A 27,099-nucleotide genomic window follows, 5' to 3' on the forward strand; every position below is an offset into this window, starting at 1 on the left:
GTGTGGAGGTTTCACCTCCACAGTCACATTAGTGAGAAGGCACATCATGATTATCCTGGCAGACAAACTGACAGTCCTTCCTCCTACAGACGCTTTTGCCTATTGCGCTGTTGAAGCGTTTTTTGTCTGTAAAACCATCAACACCTAAAGAGAGTGGATGGACCACCTAGTAGGCGGGTAGAAAAACCATCCTCAAATCAGTAGCGGGACCAGGTCAGCCAAGGTCCCAATCAGGCCCTGAGACCTAGTTTTTAGATAAGTCCAAGCCTGGCATATTATATCTCCTCCCAAACCAATTACTCTAACCTAAACAACATGGGTGAAGAGTTGTTTATTTCTTAATAAAACCACCATTTTAAAGAGGATTGGTAAAGATATATATTTCTAAAAATTACACTGAATTCAGAGTAAATCATATTTAACACCAAAAATATGCAAAATTAGTAAAACATTAAATTGGCAACCACAAACATTAATTGAAGTCAATGAATAAAGAAATGGCAAAGCTTATTCGACATGAAATATTGAATTCTTAATGAAAATAGATTTGATAATTAGGTGTAACAATTTTTAAAGGCTGGTATTCAAGTAATACGCGGGTTAGTCTTTGTATTCTATTCTTACATATATTACCAAATGCTATTTTGCAGGACTGAATATATGTTTTAGTGCATCAAATGCAAAGAGAAGATATCCTTTCTACACCCTATAAAAATCCACCAACTTTCAAATTTATCTCATACTGCATATATTGCTGCATCTGTCTTATTACTACATTCTACATTTTGAATTAGCTTTGCAATTGAACTGCTGTAGATATTTTTATTTTCAAAATAATCTCTAGGTTAGACCTGATTTTAATTCCCCTTTCTTTTACTTTTTTTACTTCTTTATTGTCAAAAAGAAATACACTCACAATTCTGATCTGCAATAATACAAAATACACGGAAGAAAAGTAAAGATACCGAGGTGGTAACAAGCAATATTATAATGATACAGTGTGAGTCTAAGTTAAGGTGTCGAAGTTCGGTATACAAATTAACATCTAAAAATGAATGCTTAACACAAATAGACAAATTTACTAAAAATCAAGAAAAATAGATAGTAAACAAAAGAAATGCATCCTAATCTCATAAAACAGTCGGACTATGCATCGTCTAAACAGCCCCTTATAGAATAACATTTTTGTACAGCACAGATACCCCTTACTTTAGCTAGAGCCTTCTCTCTTTTGCCAATTTCACTTACAATTAACCACCACTCCATTACTGAGGGAGGCTTGGGTGAAATTCATGCTCTGGCTATCGCCAACCGGGCAGCAACTAACATGATTGCAAATATGGATTTATGCTCGCCACTATCCTCTTTATAACCGAGCATTTTCACAGCTATCGTAAATATATATTCCACCCCAAGTTGTAGTTTAATAATGAATAGTATCTTCTGCCACAAAAGACCTAAGTCTGGGCATGTAATAAACATATGAATCATATCAGCTGCGAATAGCCCACATTTGGGGCAATTACACCGTACACCCCCCATGGCCTCCCCTTAACACCATCAAGCGATCCTCTCCAGTGTATAATAAAGTGCACAGATTGTCCGAAGTTGTTCCAGTTGTAAATTGACCGAGTGTACCGAGCGAGCTATGATATCAAAAGCGGTCTTTACCTCCCCTATAGTAATATTTATCCTCAAGGTCTTACTCCATCTTGACGCTAAATTTTCACAGCCATCAAGTCTGAACTGACAGAGAGATCGATACATCCAACTGATGGCTGCCGGCCGGTTCTGGGCACACAAGCACTGCCAAACCCCTGAGCTTGAGACACTCCGGATAGCAAGGTGTCTAATGAGATCATCTCTGAACTGAAGATATTAAAAAAAACATCTGTTGGGGGACAGCTAAAGTAAGCTGTAGATTTTCAAATTATGTAAAATCATTACAATTATACAGCTGCCCCAGATAATTGACTCCCTGCTTCGCCCATTGCTGGCCCACAGAATCCTGAAATATCCCGGGCAACATCGGGTTACCCCAAAGAGAGAGCTTATCATATATTAAAGATAAGGAAGGTCTAGCCATAATTCCCTGCCATTTATAGGCACAATCTCTAACAGTCTTGAACCGTACCCGTTTAAAATAGTTAGGGTCATTAATTCAATATAAAAACATCCGACTCTCTAGACCTAGGACAAGCCAATGCCAAAAATATGCTTTCTCTGGGTTCAAGAGGCTGCGCAGACGATCGATAAATGCAGCCCGAAAATACAGCTTAAAGTCGGGGAGTTCTGGACCCCCTGATTATACGAAGCTTCATTAATCCCAAAACACGTCTTGACTTCTTATACCCCCGAATAAAGCAACTTAAAACCCCATCCTATTTGCTAAAGGACAGATTAGGAATGCGCAATGGAATCAACCGAAATAAATACAAAAATTTACTTAGTATCTTCATCCTAATGCTGTTACACCTACCCAAAATACTGATTGGAAGCTTGTGCCACAATTTCAGTTGCTTAGTAAAAGTAGCTCACAGAGGATCATAATTTAATACATGAATAAGTTCGATCTTAGGCGATATACAAACCCCTAACTACCTAGCAGTCGGGCATACGCCTTCCATCTGAGATTCCAGTTAAAAACTTAAGAAGGACTTGCGTTTTATTAATATTTAATTTATAGCCCGAAAAGAGGCCAAACTACTTAGCTTCCACATTGATACCCTCTGTTGCCAAAAAAATAGCTATATCATCTGCATACGTGGTGAGTTTCAGCAAGGGCTGCCCAATATTCAGCGGACATATCCTGAGCCAGGAGTGCCCTAATAAATGTCTCAATATGGAGAGTGAATAGAAGGGGGGAGAAGGGACAGCCCTGTCTAGTACCACAGCGAATAAAGACAGGGGCTGTTTGAACATTACAATAGAGCAATCTACCCATAGGACTGTGATACATTGCTTGGACTCATTTCAAAAATGTCTCTCTAACTCCAAATGCAGTAAGTGTTGCCCAGAGATATTTCCAAGCCACCTGGTCAAATGCTTTTTCTGCATCTAATAACACCATGCCCAGGTTAGTTTTTAACTTCCCTGCAGCATCAAAAGCCGCCACTGTTGTGTTGACATGGGCAGTGGTATCTCTCTCCCTTGTATAAATCCATTCTGCCAGGCCCGCCATCATGGGAGCTAACCTTAGCATCTGCATTAATTAAAGAGATTGGGAGATAAGAAGCCCGTTCCTCTGGTGCCTAATCCTTTTTTTTTTTTAAATTACATTAGAAATATTCCATGAGTTTGGAACTAGACCAGTTACCCCAATTTGCTTAATGACCTCTCTTAGCACCGGGGCCACCACACTTTTACAGCTCTTATAAAATTCAACAGGAATAGCTTTGTCCCCGGTCGCCTTCCCCAGCTGGAGCCCCTCTATTGCTTCCTCAATTTCCTCCAATGTAATTTCCTGCTCTAATAAGAGCAAGTCTTCATCATTCAACACTGGGAGGTTATTCCCTTCCAGATACCCTGCATATTTGTCAGATCTTGAGCTGCATCTGGAGAGTATAGTTGCTGATAAAAAATAGAGAACTGATCAGCAATATCCTGTGGGGGTCTATATAATGTACCCCCTTGCCCTAATGGTTTTGATCGTCATCTTAAGGCAATTATCCTTAAGCTGGTGAGCAAGTCCCAATATGATCTCCATACTCGTATTGCAGTGTCTTATGCTTATTGAAGCTCGCCGCTACCTTCTCTTTTAAAACCCTGGCTATCGCCACCCTGTCCTCCACTAAAGAATCCTGATCTCCTACTCCCTGCCAGACCGCCTCAGCATGCTGGAGTTCGCTGGCTATAAGCTTTTGCTAGGCTTCCTTAGCTACCTTCTCTCATACTCTGTTGGTAAACAAACTGTTGGGTAGCTCTTCGAATATATGCCTTCATTGCATCCAATACCACAAAAAGGGAAGCAGACCCCAGGTTATCTTCTGAATTTTCCATTAATTTTTTAGCAATAAAAGCCAGATACTCAGAATCTGTAAAAAGATAGCACCGAAAAGAAAAGGGCTGAGACGTTTAGGCCCAGGAATAACATAAAGATAGTAGTATAGGGTTATGGTCTGATGTAATCCGAGGACACACCTCCATGTCAGAGCCTAGCAGTCTGAGATCCATGCCATATCGATCGTAGAATACTGTTGATGTGGTATGGAATAATATGTATAGCCCACTGTTGTTGGAAATAAAAAACGCCTCGCATCCTGCAGTGAGTGCAGGCGCCCTAATTCTAAAACGGAAGCTCTCATCTTCATCATCCTCGAAGTGAGCATCCAACTAGTAGAATCTATAGCATATGTAATGACACAATTAAAATCATCCATTAAAACTAAGGCCCCTGCCATCCCAATAATTCCAAACAAATAAAGTCAAAAAGGGCCGGGTCATCCACGTTGGGGCCATACAGTGCACAGAACACATATTTCACACTGTTAATCTCAATTTGAGCCAGAGCCCACCTCCCCCATTGATCCGCTAATATCTTATGAACTTGACTGTCCAATGTCTCAGAAAACATAATAGCAGTACCCCTTATCGACACATTCTGTGAAGTACATATTACGTTCAGAAAGCCCAGTTGATTAAGAAGACCTCGGTCCTTATATGCTAATTGCATCTCCGAAAGGAGTACCATATGAGGTTTATTTCCCCTAAGCTCCTCCCGTCTGTTAGATCCTATGTTTAATCCTGACAGATTCCAAGACAAGCACCTAATCATTGCCATATCCCCTAATATAAACACCATACCTCAACTCAGAAGAGTAAAAATCTACCATTCCCCACCTACACATAAAACCATAAACATTCTTTTTGACTTTTTCTTTTTTCCCCTAACGCCCACACCTTTAGGTGCACCCACCCCAACACCCCACATGAACAGTTCCCCCACCCCACTCCCAGCACTAAAGAAGGAATCACCCTCCCAAAAAAGCTGCCGTTTGATATGGCAGCTAATATCTCACCACACCACGAAGACAGCCCCAGACAGCACCCCACCAATCTCAAAAAGAATTCTATATAGTACATAGCCAAGGGCTAGAGCATAAGCCTTCCTAAGTCAGGAAAGGATTACAAGAAAAAGAAGAGAAGAGGAAAAATAAGGAAGAAAAACCAAGACAGCATAATTACCCCAACGCTATCTTTTCTCCATTAAACATCATATATCTCTACCTTCTTTGCTTTTTATAGAGTGCTAAACACCTTCAGTCCTATCAGTCATACCAGGTGCTCTGGCCATCTGCCACTTATTCAATGCTTGTTTCCCCTCTACATCCGTCCCACAAAATTGTGAGTGCCCATCTTTGACAACTTTCAGCCGAGCCAGTTCCTGCGAAAAAACTTCTGCCCCTTCTGCTTTAATAGGACCGATAAGTTGCCTCATTTTCCACCATTTCTCCATTGTAGTACGACTTAAATCAAATCTAACAAATAAGGAAAAGAGAACCAGGCCAAGCCTTCAAGGATATCACCTGCCTTAACAAAAAATTCTCCCAAAAAATCAGAATGGGTTGGGGATACCAGAGGGAGTTAAGAGCAACCTATGTGTCCTCTGAATTTGACAATCCCAATCTGACAGGTCTGGGAAGGCAGTTTGAAGAAGATGGACCACATAAGCGCAAGATTCTGATACCTCCTTGCCTTCTTAGATAGTTCTGACGTTGCCAGTTTTCCAAGTCTTCGATTTTAGCTTGACAGGCCAAAAGCTGCAAATCATGAGGCTGAACTGACTTAGCCATAGTTGTGATATTATCTTCTGTCTCTGCTACCCTCATTTGTAACTCGACCACGTACATTGTTATTCCTGCCACCGTGCAAGTCAACTCCTTCAGTGACTGTTGAATACTGAGGTAATCAGATCTGATCTGGGCATGATAGTCTTGTGCTTCTTGTCTTTGCTCTTGCAATGCCTGCAATATTACAGCAAGTGCCGGATCCCTGACAGAAGTTTGGTCTTCCGCCCTGTCTGTTGTATTCAGCATGTTTGCCCTTGTCGTGCCCCTAACTCCAGTGCTGATTCACCATTTGGCAAAGACGCAGTCCTTGGACAGTTCTGAACAGAATGATCCATCATAGTTGATACCTCATACATACCAGCTATTAAGTGTATGTCCTGATCACTAGAGCTCACCATACACTGCCCATTCTTCAGACCAGAGCCTGAGCCGGAGCCGGAGCCAGACAGACGAGAGATCAACGACTTAACCTCTCCCTTTGCTTGAACCCACTTACATAGAGGGCTACTTTCCGGGCAAGTTCTCCGGTGTACAGCAGAGCTGTTGTAACAAGTGCTTTGCTGCAAGTCTGTCCCTTTCTTGCGAGGTTTAACTGCCTTGGGTTGTTCATTCTTATTACCAATAAAGGGGTTAGGAGTACATTGCTGCCACGTCTGTTCCCCCCTAATGATAGTAGTACCTGGTGTGAGTGGATTCCCTGTTTTTGGTTTAGCGTCCTGAACCATATATATAGGAGGAGACCCCTGGGCCCTAGCCAGGTCATCGGATATGTCACCCTCCACCTCTGGGCTAAGAATATTAGGATCCTTGGAAATAAAAATGGGTCTTTAGTCGTCAACATCTGGTAAATTGTCACTCCCTGTAGATGCATCAGCCCTTTCCTATATTGGCTCATCCATAATAGCCGGGGTCTCCCCCAACACCTGGGTCTCCATCTGAGCCAAGGCAGACACATTCCTCAGGCCAGCAACATCAGCCACCAATTCTATTAGCACTGCAGACGAGAACAAAGTATCTCTTGTTTGCACTGAAAGCGTCTCTGGAGAAGAACTATAATTATGGGATCCCTCCTGCGCAACATTCTTGCCATTCTTACAGGCACTACCCACGATTATCTCAATTGTGATTGCATCGGCCATTTGAACAACGACCTCCCCTAGGGAGATAAGTTTAGCAGCTTTCCCTGCTTGTAGCAAGCGAAGTGCGGGTGTGCCAACCCGTGAAATACCACCTTTTTCCGCAGGTTTTTGTAATCGCCGCTGCCGCAGTCTCTTCACCCAGTGAAGTTCCTTGGATACCTACAGCCCTACTAGCCCAGGTTAGCTTCACTGTGGTCTTAGGTGGCATCATCCTTCTCACTGGTGCGTTTTCCAAGGCAAGGTTAGCACTGTCAGCAAGACTCGACCAATAGATCCCCAAGCCACAGGAACCACAGGACCCCACTGACCAGCACACCAGCCGCGAAGACAGCCACAGCCGTCGGAAGTTCCTCGTTGGTCCAAGCATCCGCATCGGCGTCTGAGTCGGAAATGAGTCTGACCCACCAGAGCCGCCGAGTACATCTACGACCGCACTGTCCATTTCAACAAGCCTCCATCCGAGTGCAGGTAATCATCCCACTTGGTTGTCGATTTTTCCTTTTTACGATATGTGTGACAAACACAGCAGTGGGCAGGTTGCCCGGGAGCCTCTCGTGGTGCGTCCGAGACAAGGCGGCACTAGTCCACCATCTTCCCCCATTAATTTCCCTTTCTATATACACTTTGTAATGAATTTGATCACAAATTCACAGAAGAAAGATTCAAGCCAATTTGAGACTGGGACACTGTTTTGTTAAACTTACAACCACCTTTAAAATATTTTTTATTGCTGTGTTTCCAGTAGCACAAAGAGCCTACTGGTGCAGCGAGTTAGTGGCAGTAACCAGCTGTCAGGCCTCTATAGATAAGCCTGTATGTAACCAAAGAAAGCATTTCCATAGTAAGTTCTCAATTGTAGTAAAACAATCAATCTGTGCAGGGGGGAAACATTCTGATCAATAGGGTAACTTACAGTGATGGTAACGTAAATGTCTAGACCTCTTTCAAAGATTTAATATTTTGATGGGAGATAGGCTTTTTTATATGGCAAAAGTTATGAATTTGACTTTGGCTATTGGGTGAACTACTGTAAATATGCACTGTGTGCACCCAAATAGCAATATTATTTGACAGTTTCCAGTGGCTGGGGACAGTAGAACAATTTCATTGCAAGAGGGTCACTCTTTCTCCTAAATATTAATATTTAGCCTTTCGTGATATTAATAGGTAGTTTAAACTCATTTTTATATTTTTAAAAATAACCTCTTTTTGCCCTCATTGATGATCTTTAAGAAAACTACTTAGCTGCACTGCCTGCCTGAAAATGTTTTCGGAGATATGTGAAATTAAAATATAAAAAAAAATATGGAGCTTTTTTGACCCATGAAGATCTCTTCCAGAGAGAATGCTGTGCAGTAAGAGCACGTGTGTGTCAAAAGACATGTTGGCTTTTTGAAAAGCAATTGTGTGAGTGTTCTCAACAACCACTTTTTAACATTAGCACCCAGGAATAAACAACAATCTCCATGTTCAGAGATAAATGACAGATGCTGAGAGTATACTTTATAGAGAAATCTCATCTGTTTACATTAACCACTTCACAGATATTATTACACCAAGGATGGGGGCAAAGGAGTCACACAATTCAAAGTGAAATGAAACAGAACTAAAGTAGAGTTAGCATGGATCCTTGACTCAGTCCTTTAGAAACTGTTACTGTTGCTGAGAATGCATGATTTTTGACCAGTTGGATTCTTACTCATGGTAAGGTGTAATTCAATCAGTTGTATTGTATTGTCACAATATTGACTCCAGAAATATTGTTATCAATGAACATCAGTGGTTCCTCCACTAAGGCAGAGGAGCGACGCCCCTCTTGGAAAAAGGAAAAATAAAATAATAAAAACGGAATGTTATTATTATTTTATTTTTCTGTACTGTCCCAGTTTGGTTTTTAGTACTGGGTGGGGCGGGGCTGGACTCCGTCGAGGGAGGATGGTTGATGCACCATAAGTGAGTATGACTGTTTGGCCAGCCATCTTGGCTGGCCAAATCATCATAGGCACTTTAGCATTTCTCCACCCTGCTGAGTTGTACAGCCGATTGTTGAACTGCCCCATTATCACAGTGCCGTCTGAGTGGTGAATCAGGCCACTCAGTTCGATCAAGACCCTGCTGTTATACTGGTGACAGCAGCGTTGTGATTGGCTAGGGGAGTCTGTCAGCCTGTGTGCTTCCTGATTCCATTTGTCATGGACAGAAGAAGGATGGAGGAGAGGCGACAGCCGACAGGTGAGTACATTTTTTTCTACCCCTCACAACACCCTTACGCTTCAGTAGCAGTCTCTACTGTACATGAATATCGGAGCACAACTATCGCCAAACAAAATATTGTGGTGTACGAATATATTGGTGTGGAATAAAATAACTATTCTGAACTCCACATTAATTTACCTTGAAGTGATATTTATGTGTCTTTACTGAAAAAAACAAAGGTTAAAGTAATGTTATGGTATTGTGTAATAACAAGTTTTGTGTTCATTCTTAAAAACAAGCTTAGATATTCACTATAAAAACAAAGGCTAAAGTGACATTATTGTTATATGAATTTGTCAGTGACAACATTAAAGTTGTGAACTAAAACAAAACACAGTAATTCACCACTTGAAGTTAGCACCTGTAAATATAACTTGTGTCCCCGCCATGCACTGCTTATGACCTCACATCTATTGATGGCTGGACACTTATAAGCATGCCTCTAAGCTTTTGAAAGATGCAAAAGAAATTGAATATTTCTTATGTGAAGAACTTTGGATGAATGTCATTGTCCACTGAGTTCGACCAAAGTCTGTGTGTGCATCGGTCTAATATCGCTCTGGGTTGGCTACAACAGTCCGGTTTCAGGGAAAGAGCTGCTGTTGGAGCTAGTTTCAGAGTCCAGGTGATTATGAAACCTTTAGCCTCTATTATCACTTCTTGTGCTCGTCTGTGTATTGCCCGTTCTTGGAGTCATACCATTCCTCCCAGCATTAATGAATTTTGGTCTCTGTTGAGGGAGATCTTCGAAATGGAATTTGCATTAGATAAAGCTAGAGGCCCCTGATCCCTGCTAAAACTTTGCAGGGTTTGGTCCTGTCTTCAATGGGATTAAGGATTGAATGTATCCCCTTTTCTTCCTTTTCCTCTTTTTTTTTACAGTGCTCCTCTGTGCTCTGCAAATGCCTACTGATTTATCATTATTCGAAAATGCTGTTATTATTATTTTTGCTTCTTCTTTTTGAGGCAATTAAAAAAAAATTGAAGATCTTTGGATGACTGTCATTGTCATTCTCCACTGCGTGCGACCAAAGTCTGTGCATGGTAGTAATTTTCAGCTTGCGTAGGGGTGGATACAGACCTTGGCTGTACGCTAATGGACTTATTACGAGTCTGGTGATCCACGGACCACCAGACTCGTGGGGGTGCGGTGGTGGCAGTCTTCTCCCTCATTCCACAATGCATCCTTGGTCCACTGACGCCAGCGCTTCAAAAATGATGCTTCAGCTGCTTGCACTATGACCTGTCAGCACCACACCAAGCAGTGCACTGCAGCCCTGGTCTCACCGACGCCACTAGATGCTGTCACAGACCCACTGCCTGGACCGCAACTTAAGGGTACAGTATGCCGCACCTTTCCACTTCGCACCTCGGCCCCAAAGCCTGCCGATACCAGCTCTCTTGACTTCAACCGCACAGAGCTCAATCTGCACCATGTATGACCTCAAGGGCCCAACAACTCCTGCACCGACCTCCAGAACATACGCCTGCCAACGCCGCCACTGACGCCTCTTTGGAGCTGATCGTAAGGTCCATGACACCCTGCATTTCCAAGGTACTGTTGGCGCATCTTCTTGACACCGTAGCTGGCCCACGACCTTGCAGTGAATCTGAGTTGTTGGATATTGGCTATTTTTCTAAAACTGGTTAGGACAAGGCCTGCTAAAGCTATTGATTTTTGTGGGTTGCTTATGGGTTGCTTTTTTAATATTTTAATGTGGGGTTGTTACTGGTCACAAAAAGGATATTTTGACAGGCTTACCTGCTGGTTTATAAAGCTGCACCAGTCAGGCTACACCAGTAGGCCTGAAACCACAGCTGACATTTAACTTTCGATGTTACTGGTCTATTTTTCAGCACCCTATATTATTGGCTTTTTGGAAATTTAAGAAAACCAATTAGGGGTGCGCCAATGGTACCATGGTTTAAGGGTCAGAGCACATACACTGGGGCCTGGAAAGCAGTGCCCCCGTCAGGGACATTGCCTCAGGAGAGTTGTATGTGGAGAAACACCCACCCAAATATTGTCTTATTTGAGACAAGCCTGGAAGTGACAGTAGGATGCTGCTGCCTGTCATAACATGTGAGATTAAGTCACTGTTTACCAATTGCAAATAGGAAGGTGTGTGTGTGATCGGTAGGGAGAACCCAGTGCTGAAGACACTCATCTGATTTAAAATTGGACCTGATGCAATGTGTCATTGCTTTTCTTTATGCTGTCTGGAATGATGAACTGACCCATGCAGAGTGTCTTAGTGTCATACCCCAGTCAGGCCTTGAGTGTGTTGTATAGGGACTTAGTCACAGTGCTTCAGTGGGTATAGGTGGGCTTTAAATTCTATTCACTAGCCTGCAGCATTTTATTTTTCTTCATACGAATTTGCCTACATAAATGAGAGGCATCAGATATTGGATATGAATCACAGTGACTTTATCTATTTATTTCGGATTCTCATAATTTCACAATGCTGGTCAGGGCTTCAAAGGCCCAAGCAATACAACACCCACTTTCTTAAGGTTCTATGTAGACCGTCAACTATCTGTCTTTTGTAATGTGATAGTAGGCCATGGCGGTCATGTCTGTGCTGGAGCATAAATATGTACAGGTATATTTTACTCACTATTCATTAGTAAATGAATGATTAGTTTGCATATAGTTTCATGCTACATAATTACTAAGCACTGTAAAAAAATAATGGTCTTATAAACTAAGTATGTTGCTTAACACGCTTACTTCAGTCACAGTTGTGTGTGTTATCTTAGAACTGAAATGCACATATCAACTCATTTTATTTTCAGTGGCATAACATGTTGTAGCGCAGTCTGTTATGAGCTTTGTCCTGTTATGGCCAGCAGTGGCAGTCACAGCATCATATGAAAGACACTAGTCCATATTTACTAATACTTTGTGTCAGGGTAGCATCACCAAAGTGATGCAAACTTGGTTCAAAGTGGTGGGGTGGGATTTACTTTCCAATGCAAGTCCTTAGTTGCCTTGGAACGTGGCCTACAGCAACACAAAGTAATGTTATGTACTACTTTGTGCCACTTTGCACGGAGGGGGGGCATGTCATGGGTGGTACTTGGGCTTTCCAATGCAACCACCCATAGGTTTTGATGCAAAAATGTGTAGATTTGGATTTGTGCTAAAACATTGTACCTTGTCAGGGCAGGCATAAATGTGAGCAACGTTAAAAATATCCACATTCTTTCCACTTTATACGTGGACTGCTCTGTAGAACACACATACAAAGTGGGAAAATATTAAAGTTTAGTTTTTATAGTTAAAGGGCCCCCTTCAAGTGCAAAGCTTTGCTTGACAGATTGCACACACCCTTTCACTATGGTACACATGTGTGTGTGCGTTGGCAAATGGCATCCTGTAGTGCACCAGTGCTGGGAGTGAGTAAAACAGCAACATATCTTAGCAGATATTGAGCTGTTTTCCTCACACCCTTTGACACAATGGAGTGTAACAACTTTGGCTGTTGCACTACATTGTGCCAACATTTGGTAAATCTGCCCCATCATGATTGTCGGATTCTGGACGTTCTATTATTCTATTATTCAAGTATAACCCCATAGTGGACAAAAGCTAAACCCCCAATCATTTTGCAGTGTAAGGAATGCCAATGGAGTTAGGTCGTGATGCTGCCCAAAGTGGTTTACTGTGAGTTGTTGCCCAGAAAATAGATGCGCTAACCATACAGAGTAACAGGCTCCTTTTTATGTCTCAGCATGTCCACAAGCAGAGCAAGTCAAAGCACAGGAGCATCGAGGTCTTTTACACACACTTATCCACATTTGTATACATACGTGCAATCACAGGCACACACATGTTTGTGTACAAACACACAGACGTACACATGCATCTTTTCACTGAGGAAAACTTGCACTGCTGAGGGTGTGCTTATATATATTTTGTGAGGTAGGAAAACTTTAATTGAAGCTGACGTTCTATTGCATCAACCGAATTAAAAACTCATGCAGTGGCATATTTATCCATTGGTATCCAGAGAGTCCATCAGAGCATAGGTTCTAAGCATGTGAACCTCATTGTAAGCATCCAGTAGGTGTCCCTGTCGTTTTTTAATATCTGCAAGATGGACTGCCCTCTCCCAGACAGCAATGTCGGACATTTCTGCGTGCTTTTAGGTTGTGAATGAGGCAGGAGACAGTGCCTAAACAGTTTATGTAAGATTCACTCTTTTGCTGTAACATATCCATTGTGCCTTTATTTACATTAAACCAGTTGAAAATCATCAGCTCCAAAATACGTTTGACCTGTTTTCCTTTCCTTGGATGACCTCAAAATTCTGCCCAGGTCCAATTCTGGTTACTGTTTCAATACTTATAAATTAGCTGTGAGGGTTATTATGCCACAACACAGCACTGCATGTAATTCTCGATCTCAGATTAGTATTCTAAGTAAGATAGCTCAGTGTTATAATGCTTTTCGTTACAAAGAGCCTCGTATCCCGTGGATCAAAAGTTACAATTACAGTCAAATAGCCTAGTGAGTTAAACACCGACTGCAAACAGTAACTTCTATTAACTTCGGTATGAGGCTGCATACTTCGGGGTTTTACTCTATTTTTCATTCTTCAAAGACATAGACAATTGGTTCAGTTGGGTACTCATAAACACTTTCAAGTCCTAGAACTATCATTGTATACACTGCTATATAAACAACTACTATTCGTGTAAATACAAACAGTTGTCTTTCTACTAGTAAGACCAGGTCTGGTTCAATGCCTGGCCTGCCCACCTTTTAGCGTGTGTCACTCTGTCGAGCTGTATCTGTGCAGATAAAGCTTCTCCATATTTAACTACTGTTGCTTACACCTACCGATGGAGGTCAGCAGTATATATATATTTTATAACATTTCATCTGTTTGGAGTAGAGTGAGTGGTTGGTTTTCCTGCCATATACCACGGCACCTTGTACCCTTCCATTTTTATCTAGTTAAGGGCCCATTATGCACTTCGCCTTAGTTGATGGTTGTTAAAAGGGGATTCACTTGGACTCAGTGTCTCTCATCTTCTTCCCTCCTCAGCCTCATCTACTCTTCCTGTCATTATCTCCCTTAAAGTCATGCTCTTATGAAGAGCCTAACTCATTCTTACTTCATTTCCAGGAGGCGAGTAGACCAAATTCCTGGGGCTATTAAGCTGGCTCGGCGTTTACTTGCTCAGTAGTACATCCTGATCAAACCATATTTCACATCACCCTACATCTATAGTATACATAACACACTATTCATAGCACCATTATGTGCACAAAATGGCTTCAAGCTATGCAGTTGACTAAGCATTTACTATCTCAACAACATATCAAGATCAAGCCACTCTTAGAAATCAGAAAAACAGCACACATTATACATAACTTCTGTTACCATCATATGAAAATACGTCCCCAAGCCATACGGCTAAGCGTTCGCTATCACCACTCTATATTACCATTACAACAAATTTAATCTACCACACCCACATACATACAATATAGTGTCAAAGCCACATAATAAGCAATGTTAGCTCATAAACTAACAACTACTTGAAGCAGAGCAAAGGTCCTTTGTGAACCATAGTACAATGGCACAAAGAGCAATCTCTTTCAGGACACGAATTCATCCACATTAGCTTCGTATATTCGAATTGTTGATATCCCTATTACATATGATATTAAAAATTAAAAGAAAGTAGGGTATCTTGATCCTTGCTGTGTAGATCCCCACTGTGTACAAGAGATATGTTATCGAGGGAGTTAAAAAAATATATTTTCCTGAAGTTTTGGGTGCTTTTTATCATTCACATTGCGCTAGATATTCTGCAGCTTTTCTCCTACTTCACAGCTTTCTCTAAGACTGCATTCTGCCTCTCTTCTTTCATGGTCTGTTTCTGGGCCTGGGTTACTACAAGGCCTGCTCTCACTGTCCTCCTAAAGCCTGGTCTGCTGATGCTAGAGCTGTGTTGGGGACTAGCTTTACCTCTCTAAATAACTGACATCTAATGGTTTTAACTCCATTACCACTTTCAGATGCTTCAGCCCACGTTATCCATTTTAGATGGGTATACATCATTTTGGGAAATCTCAGACCCACATTTCCTTAAATAATTGGCTAAGCTCTGGCCCTGGCTCTACTGTGCATAGTTGAAAAAAACAGCAATATACAAGTAAGCCAAAAATGGCGTCAACAGTGCAGAGAGGATCACTTGTCCCCAATAGTTTTTTTTTTTACTGGAAACTCTATATACATACATTTTAGGCTGGATGTTTTTAAGTCTGTTTGAAAGCATTAGTAATTTGTTTGTACTTTTGCACTGTTCATGATTTTAAAGCTCTATTTTTTCCATGAATAAAGTGAATTTTATGATATAACCTGAAATTAAGGCACAACTAAACATGCAAATATTATGTAACATTATGTGGATTGAAAATCCGTTATGTGAATGCAGAGTGCTGCCCTAAGCCCCCTCTCACTAGATTTTTTTAAATTGTATATTCAAACCCAGTGCTTAAGCAAAATCAAACACATAGTAGGAGCTAGACTTGCTCATGTGCATTCAAAATGAGGCCGTTTCTAGGGGGTTGGTCCTTGTTAACCCCTTCAGAATCTAGATTTTAGGCCCCGTTTAGGACCTATGAGTGCTGTTCTTGCTAGTGGCTCGGTGTGGCTGCCATTGCATAAACATTTATTTTCAATGTGCAAAGGATATAATTGCATAATTGCCCCACATTTCCCGTAGTGGTGCATGGATCAGAAGAGACGTCACTGAGCATTCGGACCTATGCTCTAAACAAAGCAACTTACACAATAACGGGAAGTGGCCATTCATTCAATCACTCATACAAAACAAATTGTGAACCTCAACGTCTCTGTACATTTCAAAAGTCTTTTGAGGTGGCTTGTTCTGCATTGACACCTCGTAAAGGGTTTTGCAGTGGCCCACTGTGTAACTTGACAAGCACAGACAGTCATACTAACATAATTCTATGACACTTTATGCACAGTAAATCAGGAGCATAATGAAGCTGACATTCTGGCAATGTAGCTGCCTCCATTGTTTGCAGCCTAAATGGTGTCTGAAATGTGGAATCGAGTGATGTTAATAACCTTCATAAAACTAAATTATTGCTGGCAGAGTGGGAGGTTGGAGGAGCTGTGGCTGTCTGTCACACCCACTAAGTGTCTGTTAGGGAATGTAAAACATCTACAACACCCCCTATGGCTTCGGGAATCCAGGGGATATTCCCTTCCTAAGCTTAGCAGCACAGAGCCTTGGAAACCCTGCGGTCCTCCTATGCGAACAACAGTGTGAAGTAAGGTGAAGGGTAATCCAGGATTTTCTGGGCCAGAAGGTTCTGTTCTGGCTGAGGGCTGTTGCTTCGATTTGCTATAAAACTCTTAGCTAGACTCCATCTGTTGTCCTGCAGCACTAGGGATAACACTCCATGACGTTCTTCCCCTTGCCAGCTGGGTGCTTTATAATAGCCATCACTTGTCGGAGTTGAATCTTTGCTGCAGCTGGACAATACTAGAGTAGGGTATGAGTCTATGTGTTTTCTCATTAACTCTTTCTATCGGATACCGTCATTGTGAGCTCACCTCATAGGGCGAATGGGATTCCGTAGTGTAGCAAGGTCAGGTGATACCCGGTGCGGAAAATTTCTTGTCACCCCCGGCTTGACAAAATGGCAAAAATATGTGTTTAAAACACAAATTGTTGCCATTTTGTCACCCCCCTCAGTGATGACACCTGGGGTAGCCCGTTCTCACCGCAACCCACTTCCTATGCCACTAACGGGATTTACCAGCAAATGACCAAACACACAGACAATAAAAAGTTTGAAGAGTACATCCTATTTCCGAATACATTTGAAATGTTTATCAAGCACAGATAGATCCATATCTCCTGTAAATCCATAATCGCTTCATGAGTGCATCGAACGCACTTAGATTATGAGTGTGTATGCATTGCAATTAAAATAGTATTACAGAGCAAAACAAAAGTACAACATAAAATACTGCATGCAGTCAGAGTGAAAGGATGGTTGAAGATCATTTTAGAAATCTTCTTACAAATTCACTATATGTGTTCTCACCGCACCATACATAAAAGTAGGCTACTTGGCTGACTAAATATTTAAGGCTTCCAATATCAAAATACACAGTTTGTGGAAAAAGCACATAAAAGTATGAAAACAGGAATACATCTCTGTCAAAATGACAAATAATCCTGAGCTGAAGTTCTCCTAAAATAAGTCTCCTCACTTCAAGGTTATTCTCATGTGACCTGTGGAAGATGCCTATTAATGCGAAATATAAGGAATGCAGTTTTCTCTGCTGTAGGGCTGAACTGCTTACTGCAAGACTCGAAGACAGTCTTGAGTGTTACGAAGTAATCATTAAGTTACACGCTTGCCATTTCTTGTACATTCACTCAGAACTAATGCACATCACTTTTTCCAATTATAATCATTCCACCATTTAACAAGCACAAAGGACCTTGGATTCCAATTTGCCATCGATGTTTCACTCTCACTTGCTTACTTCCTGGTATGTTGGTTGTTCATGGGCCCAATAATAGGGGATATTCACCCTTGTGACTGAAAACCTGTAGTGATGAAAATAGAAATAGCTCATCTCAATGTGAAACCATTTCTGCTGGTGTAGTAACTTCTAAATAAAAAATGTCATGCTGTTTCTCTGAGGGATGTTTATGTTCAAATGATTTCCTGTTAATGTTGCTAAACTCAAACTTAAGACGAAAAGCAGATTGTTCGCAATTATTTTCATCTGTTGTAATATCATTTTCCATTTCACTGTGGTTTGTTTTTTTAATTCCAGTATTTTATATTTCAATAAAGTTACAAACAATGTATGGTTCAAAGTGTACACACATGAAAAAAATCCCGATATCACAAATTTGCATACCCCTCTTTTCCAGCTCTTTCTTTACAGCTAAATGCACCGCAGTATTACACTAATATGTTCTTCAGTCATGCATTTTAATGTGACTGTCCAGATGCCATTGCAAATAGTCAGCAAGCCCAAGCTATGTTTTTACTTACAATGTTGAAAAAGTAATATTTGACCAATTATTAGTTTTTTGGGTTCATGAATTTGGCCTTCCTTCATAGGGTATGTACCGTTAGAACTTAAGTTATTCAAAGATAGGCACATTTAATTTTTTTTTTAATCTAAAGCAAGACACAGGGGTTCATTTATAGTCCTGATGCCTCAGTGGCTATTGCTGCTCCTCCTTGAGCCCAACCCAATTTGTACACCATGGGCTTTATTTAGAAGGAATTAACGCAGTGCGGTGCAACACTAGCTACAATTGCAGAAGGTATATTTACGAACATCCACACACCACATGCCAGGCCCTACACGGTGCCTGGCACAGGGTGCTTAGGTGTTTGGGGGGCACCATATGTGCCTCCTGGGCCCCATAGCAGAGGCCCCGGAGGGACGGGGGCCCTACTTGGGCCTCCCAAAGTCCCTTTCCAACTGCATTCTCATGGAGGTTTGACCGCCATGAAAATGCAGAGGGAAATTGACATTGTAATCTTAATGGCGGTGCCTGAGAAGGCACCTCCCCTATTGTAGGGATTACAGTCCCACGGCTGCCCTAACATGAACCAGTCGGAAAAGCAGTCTGTCTCTCTGCCTGATGCCTCCGACCACCTGATCATACTCAGGCAGTCTGTGGTGGACCCACCAACATTGGAATGAGGGCATAAGTGTGAGTTTAAACAGATTTTTAACATTATTCAAATCAATCATTAGATCAGTAAATATTTAAATTTTAGTAATCATTATTGCAGATTGAAATAATCTAGAAGTTAGCTTTTCAAAAGGAGGTAAAAAAGCCACATTTTCAAGAATCACAAATAGAATAGAGAATATGCAGCAAGATTGTTCCATAAAGGTAAAATCCCTAATCTTAATTAATGAAGGTTGGGCATAAATGGAATTTATTTGAAGTAATGTAAGGAAAGGTGTGAGTTTCAGAAACCCAAATGAAGTGTTCTGATGGGAGAATAGGAATGCTCAGGCATAAAGCCGTAGCACTCAAGTGTTGGAGTTTAGCAGGGACTGAAAGGGTTTTCTCAACTCAAAGTCAGCAAATATGTCTAAGGTCAGCCCCCTAAATTCTGCAGCAAGCTCTCCGAACCTAGTATGAGGGACAAACGTTAATATAATTCATCAAAACATTAATGATAACACTGTTCCCATTCCAAACTCTTTAAAAACAACCAGTCTTCAGAAAACTCTAGGAGCAGGTAAACATCCCAGTATCCCCCATCTTCATAATGTACTATACAACCATGTCCATGGTTTATTATTTTGAACGGATGTTGTGTTCTGACAGTTCTTTCCACTTGTTACGTTTCCTCCATCCATTTTCCTCTTGGACAGCATCTCAATATTAGTTGTCTAGAACATAACTAATCCCTATTCACCACCTAACAGAAGGCTTCTGGACAATTTACAGCATCTGCAGTAGGAAGAAAGAGAAAAAACATCTTGTGCAAAGCAACCACTTAAAAGGTTAAACATGCCTGCTAGCCCTAATGCATAAAGTCCACATTTCAAATGGCACCTGCAGTGAGGCTAACTTAATTTTATTAAAACAGGTAATTTGAAGGTTTGCTTACAATGCCTAAATATGATTACTTACTATAAATGTTGTGTTTTCTCTGTGTGGTTTTTTTCGGCATTGAAGTTAGCACTGTACTGCTTAATGCGTTTTTTAATAAGATGAGGAAATGCACTCTCTCAATTAGCCCCTTTGATGGCTAAAACAAATTAATTTCAAGGTGCACCTTATTCGTTTGCTGAGTCATCTATCTTACCCTTTAAGTTTTGCATCTCCTTTAATTCCTGGTGAACCTTACTCTCTTTCTCTTCCATTTATATTTATTTTTCCCTTTTTCTATCTTACTTTTTTCCGTTTGCCTAAATAACATCTAAATCCCTTATATAAAGCAAATAGGCACATTAAGTAATTGCCAATAATCAATATAGGTTTTAATGTAGCACCTTAAAAATCACTTCAAATGCTTCCAAATCAGCAACTGATAGCAGAAGCTCCTGCACCCAAGGTTTATTAAAACCCTAGTTGAGTCTAAGTTTTCTAGCTCAAGTTTTAATCCAGAAATATCCTTTGCAAATTCTTCTATAGTCTTTCTTTTGTCCGGTATTTGCGAACCGCAATGTTGTGACTTCAATATTTTACAGACTCAACCTTTTCCTGCCAACAAAATGTTTAAGGCTAATCGGTCTTGGAAAACCATCAACCTAATAGCTACTAATTCTGTATTTAATGCTAACAAAACACTAGATGTACCAGTGGCTAATATACCCACTACTGTAGAATGATTTACGATGTTCTCATAATTTAGGACTACTCCACCCGGGGGGAATAACTGCACCTACAATATCTACCATTAATTGTGTTCCATCATTATCCCTGCATCTCTGTCTCTGAGATGGACTCATTGTCAAAGCTTCAATGCTATTCCTGTGACACATTTTAGTAAACAATAAAGCAAAATAAGAAACACCTTCGCATCAGCAGGAAATTGGAAAAATGCATCTTGGCCACATATAAAATACATTCCAGAGATGATTCGTTCTTCCTTGCTTAATATTTGAACAGGGTTCCTAAGATCTTCAAAAGTATGTTCACAGTTTCTCATACCCATGTGAATAATTCTGATATGATGGATTTTTTTCTATAGTAAATGCATGATTTCCCTTTCTGCCATCAGTCTAATTTAAATCTGGGTACACGATTTACCCTGTATACGTATCTCCCTTCTTTTTCACATGTTTTTTAAAACATATTTTTGTTTGGTTGCCTTATGGAACACACAAGTTCTCATTTCCTCTAGAGCTCGCATACATATCTTTTTCAATAGGCTCATTGAGAATGTCAATTATTTTTCATATACCTTAACCGTGTCTGTCTTGTAGGGGACCTAAAGAAAAAGCAAACAAACTGTTTCCATCTCCTTAGTCTATGGGTGATAATTTATTCTTTTGTGAATAGGGGGACTTCAGAAAAGATAAACGGTCTTATTATGACTTAGCAGGTCCTACAGAAGACAGCGCAATGCGATGTCCGCTGTAGGACCTACGGTAGTCTAACAGTGGTGGTCTGTGAGGTTCATAGAAGAGCCTCCATTGCAGACTGCCACTGTCAGAGCGCTGACTGCACCCTCTTGCACTGTGTGGCATATATGACACATGGTACAGGAAATGGGAGTGCAAATACAGGGGGTCCCTACATGCCTCCCCCAGCATGCACCCCAGGCCCAAATATGGCAGTGGGCCCTTTTCAGGCCCTCCTTCCTTGCCATTCTGCCATGAAAAGGTTGGTGAAATGGCAAACTCTGAATATGCTTCACAGTGTCGGCTTCAGCACCGCCAGCATATTCCTGCCGATGAAAGATTGCTGCCTAGAGGGATCCTTGATCCCAGTGGTGCCGGCGGTCTCGTGGTGGTCCGACTGCTGGGAATACTGCAGGTGGTCCTGCAGTAATGAGGCCCAAAGTAATAATTAGAAAAATAATATTCTAAACAGTTCTGTCTCTAAAATTAACAAAGCAATATATAACATGTAACTGTGCATGAAAGTTGATTATGATGCTTGCTTACAGCCTTAGTGTGCACAAACAGAGCAATACTTGGCATCTAAACCATGTGTGTATTTTGTAACTAATCTATGATTTTCTTTTAAGGTGAACCCCCTCTCTGATGCATCTATAAATGAAGCCTTTAATGTTCTCTCATCTATTGTGTGTACAAGTGAGAAAACACATTTATCTACAGGCAGACCTTAAGTGGACTATAGCAGTAGGCAGTAGGCAGACTTGAAGAATTCTGTGTTTGTTTCTATTTCAGCAAAATTAGCCAAACTTGTGATGGTTATTTTGCAGTTATTTCATTCAGCTTATCTACAGCTGTCTTCATGAAGCATCCCTAGTCCTACTCTGTTTTTTTCTAAGAATGTCCACTGCACTCATCTACTGCAGCCTTGGCCCTTGGGAATTGTCCATAATTCTTTTTTGTTTTTGTTTTACTTTTCTGAAGCAATAATTGTTGTGTTCATGTATCAATTGTCACAGTCTATTCAATAGCTCAGTTGAGACACTGTTCATAGTTCAAAGAATCAATTTTTGTTGAATTGAAACAATCAGATATCAAATGAGTGGAGCTTAATTTTGGGTTTGTTTCCAGTGATTGAATCATGTGCTGTCATAATGGGGCATATCATGGAGGTTTAAGTAGTTTAGTTCTCAGTCCATTTGATTCATACACTCATGTGCTGAATACCTGTGGCTGGGTATTCTTGCAGTCTTACGTCTGCTAGGTGTATTTTGATCTTCTTCTGTATGACTTATACCACTAGATTATGTTTCTTCAATGATGGTTTGTGATATGCATTCAATGGACACACTAGATTTCAATTAGTTCCTGTTCTTTGACCATTCCTCCCTCATTTGAAGTCTCCCACTCCTCACAATTGTTCCTTCATTACAGTCATTCCATTGTGCTTGTGGTGGTACTACAGTATCCTCCCTTTCAGGTCTCAGATCTTCATCTCAGGGGATACCTCCTAGCTACTTATTACAAACATGCAAACCACCATTACATAATTAGGAAGACAGCTATAGTGATCAGAGTAACCTAATATTGGGAATAAAGAAGCACCTATTTATGCAGTTTTGTCGAGCTTGACTCTTAAAAGGGCATCCCTCATTCTGTGGGTTTCCTAATTCTTTGATTCCAGATTTAAAATTGAATCAATTCATCATAGCAGTACCGATTGTTAGAGGAGACAATTGCAGGTACGCAGTTACTCAACACGTCAAATCTTGAGATGTCCCCAGTGAGGGTCAGCAGTTACTTTTGCAATAACTGCACATCCAGCAGATGCATTTGAGACTTTTTACTCCTGGTTGGAGTTCTAGCCTATTGATACTGCATCAGAGCAGTTTCATGAATATACTTTGGTAGATCTTCCTGCGCATTATAGGGATTACAAAGATTTGGATATCCCTTTAACTACCAAAATTGGTTTGGTGGACAATTGCGAAAAACACACAGACATGTATGTTTGGGGCCTCTGCACAATAACATGGCCTGTCTTGGCTAGTTACATTCCTGTTCCTTGCCCTGAAATTCCACCCAATGTAGAGGGAGTATTGGTATTAAAGTACAAATTTGCATTATACAAGATACGTGTGCAGTTTGGGCAATGTACTGCTCCAGACCTGATGTCACAGCAGGACCTTCCTCCGCTGTACCAATACAAACCTTTAGTCCACAGACGATTAATGCTTTAACGGAAAAAGCGCATGTGAAGCTCAATTAAATGGCTTTCTGGATTGATTGCAAGACCAACAAATTAGAAGCAATGTATCCATTCACTGCCCCCAAGACAAACACAGAGCATTGATCATGATCCTGTTTTAGATGTTGGAGGACTGGTTACTCCATCACAACATTGATGGATATCCCATCACCAAAATATACATGCTATTATATCCTATGGGATTTATATTTCGGCAGACGGGATATCCGTCACCATTATGACGGAGTAACCTGTCCGCCAAGATCTAAATCAGGCCCTGTGTCTCTTCTTCTTGGGATTGTGCCTCCGGTAGAGGAGTGTAACTCCCAGAGAAGCACCTCTGCATGCATTTATACCAGTACACATGGTACCTTGATTGGCGTTCCACCCCGATGTACATAGACAAGTAAAACATTAACACCTAGCTGCCCCCGCTCTAGAGTTAGGATTGAAATTAATGGAAACCTTTCTACAGTTTCTTCTACCATTCTAAACAACGTAAAGGGAGAGGCTTCTGTTCTGGCTGTACATCAGAGAATGGAAGCTGTTCCGCTTCAAGACCGTTAACGCGAGCTACCAAAAATGATTGCAGAAGTTTACACCTCTCTTAAGCCACAATTAAAACCTAAAAATAACAGAGAAGATGCCAGTAAAGAGAAATCTGCAATGGGAGGAATAAAAGAAGAACAAAGGTAAAAGGCCGACTGGATCACCTGCTTCTCAGGAATCCAGAAGGTGTGATTATAACTTAAAAGATGACGAAAAAAGTTAAAAACCTAAATAATATCAGTGTTCTGATAGCAGTGAAGGCAGAGAACCAAAAAGGGGAAGCCAATCTGAGTATCGAAGAAAAGAGTAAGTAGGAAAAGTGAAGGAGGATGCAAGATTGATATCAGCTTGAAGAGGGAAGAGGAAGCATTGGACTTTAAAACCCCAATGACAAAGGAGGAAATTGGCTGAACTTTCTAAAAAACATGCAGATCCAGCTAGGAGTCCTTCTTAGAAACAGGACTTATACAAGAGAGTTCCTAGGCAGCTCCACAGAAGTCACCACAGTACATCAGACTCTTCAGAGATGTCTGGATGTGAATCCAACTGATGACTTTATACAGATCGAGACTTTTGATCCACACGTTTGAATCCTCCTGATAGGGTTCACAAACTTAAAATACAAATCGAAGGTGACATGCCATGTGTTACCAAAGGAGTCTTCTACACACAACTATCTGATGATTATTACATCATTTTTGCATTGGCGGTCCTCCCTGATTTACTTTACATGTACAAAATGAACACAGTGCTGCCCCAGCTCTGGATTTGAAACGGATTGAAATTAATGGAAACTTCCCTACAGTTTCCTCTAGCATTCTTAACAATATAAAGTGAGAGGCTTCTATTCTGGCTATATGTCAGAGACTGGAATACGTTTAGGTTCTGAGCCATTAACGGGAACTACCAAAAATAATTGTAGACCTTTATATCTCTGTAGGTAGAGATACCTTAGGTACTTGACCCGTTAAACCACAATTAAAATCTAAAAATGACACAGAAGATTCCGGTAAGAAGAAATCTGCAATTGGAGGAAAGAAAAAAAAAGACAAAGGTAAAGGTAAAGGTAAAAGTAAAGGTAAAAGGGGGATTGGTTCACCTGCATTTGGTAATTTAGCAAGGATGGTTATAACTTAAGAAACCACAAAACATTTAGAAATCTGAATGATATCAGTATTCTGATAGCCGCTCTTCACATTCTTTTCAGGACAGTGAAGGTAAAGAGCCAAAAAGAGAGAGCTGATCTGAGCACCGAAAAAAAGTTGGGTACAGTAGGAAAACTGAAGGAGGATGCAAGACTGATGTCAGCATAAAAAGGAAAGGGGTACGGATTAAACTTTAAAACATAAAAAAGAAGAAATTGCTCAGATGATCTAAAAACATGCAGATTTAGTTATGAGTCCTTCTTAGAAACAGGAATTGGGCAAGAGTGCTCCTAGACAGCTCTGCAGGGGCCACCACAGTACATCAGACACTTCAGAGATTTCTAGATGTGAATCCAACTGGTGACTTTATACATATTGAGACTGCCAATCCACATTTAAATCCTATACAAATACCTATAAAAACAAATTGAGGCCACATGATATCAAAGCAGTAATCTGGACCCACCTAGCTGATGATTATGACATCATCCTAGCAGAAGAAGACTGGCCTCCAGCCCTATTTAGGGAAGCACAAGAGGGAGAGGAAGTCCTAAGGGTAGCCTTCTCTCTCATAGTACCTGAGGATATCAGGGAAATTTATGCCAATGAATGGGCCATGATACAGGCTCCAGCCTTATATACAAGCCAAGTGAGGTGAGACCAACACTCTACACCACATGTTATTCCTCTATACACTGAACGACAAGCACAATTCTCTTTAAAACCACTAGTAAAATGTAATATAAAATCGTTTGTTCGATAACTTTATTTCGGCCACCAAGGGCCATAAAAGTTCAAAAATATACAGAATTTAGGACAATAAATACAAATCTCAATTAAAAAAACATTATATACACAGATAAAACAGATGCAAACAATGCTGTATATGATAAAACACAATTAAACAGATTCCATTATCAAACTCAATATAATTATAAAACAGTCATCTCATACTAAGTACTAAGAGCAAGAGTTAGTTTCCTACGTATATGCCACATTGCATTTAGGAAGCGTGATACTGCGAAGACTATTGGGGGATGGGTATCGTACTTTAGAACCCTGAATGCCTGTGCACACTGGCGGAAACCCAGATTCCTACAGATTGCAATGAGCCAGTGCTTGCGTGGGCCCTGGTATGCCGGACAAAAGAAAAAAACATGAATTTTATTCTCCAGCGCAGAACGACAGCCCGGACACTCCTCACTCGATGCTCTATCCCATTTACTGGTAAACACTCCGAGTGGTTGAGAGCCAAATCTAAACTGAATATACAGTTCACGTGCCATTGCAGGGAATATTAGGTCTAAGAATTCCTCCCTTTTGTTGTCTTCTTTTACCTGTAGGAACTCAATTGTGAGTCTACCCTCCGTAGAACTCTCATACAAGGAGGCTCAGTTATATTCCTTGTGGCGGCGTTTCAAATCTGCTTTGGATGTCTCCGGGCAAGCTATTTCCGGGGTTTCCCAGAGATCCAGTAAGCCTAGCCTACTGGTCATTAACTTAATGTGAGAAAGCCACCCAATGTTTTTACTTTTTATTGAGCCCCAAATTTCCAAAAATTTGTTTTTGTAACAAAAGAGTTCCGGCACCGACCACAGTCTTTTCCAATATAAGAGAGGGCGCAATGGCATAACTTCCTCGATGGGGTGTAAGCCTAGATCTAAATGCAATGGGACCAGGGGAGTACTTACAGGGAGGCCCAGTATGTTCCTGTCAAACGCGTGCTCCACCCTGGCTAGATATTGCGAGTTCACATGCCCCCAAAGCTCGGCCCCGTATAGGGCTGCCGCTTTGGCCTGTACAGTATAGATCTGGATTACTGGGGCTGCTGGTTTGAATTCAGAGGCTCTATGC

Source organism: Lissotriton helveticus, chromosome 3_1 (assembly GCF_964261635.1).
Source record: "Lissotriton helveticus chromosome 3_1, aLisHel1.1, whole genome shotgun sequence".
NCBI classification, from domain to species: domain Eukaryota; kingdom Metazoa; phylum Chordata; class Amphibia; order Caudata; family Salamandridae; genus Lissotriton; species Lissotriton helveticus.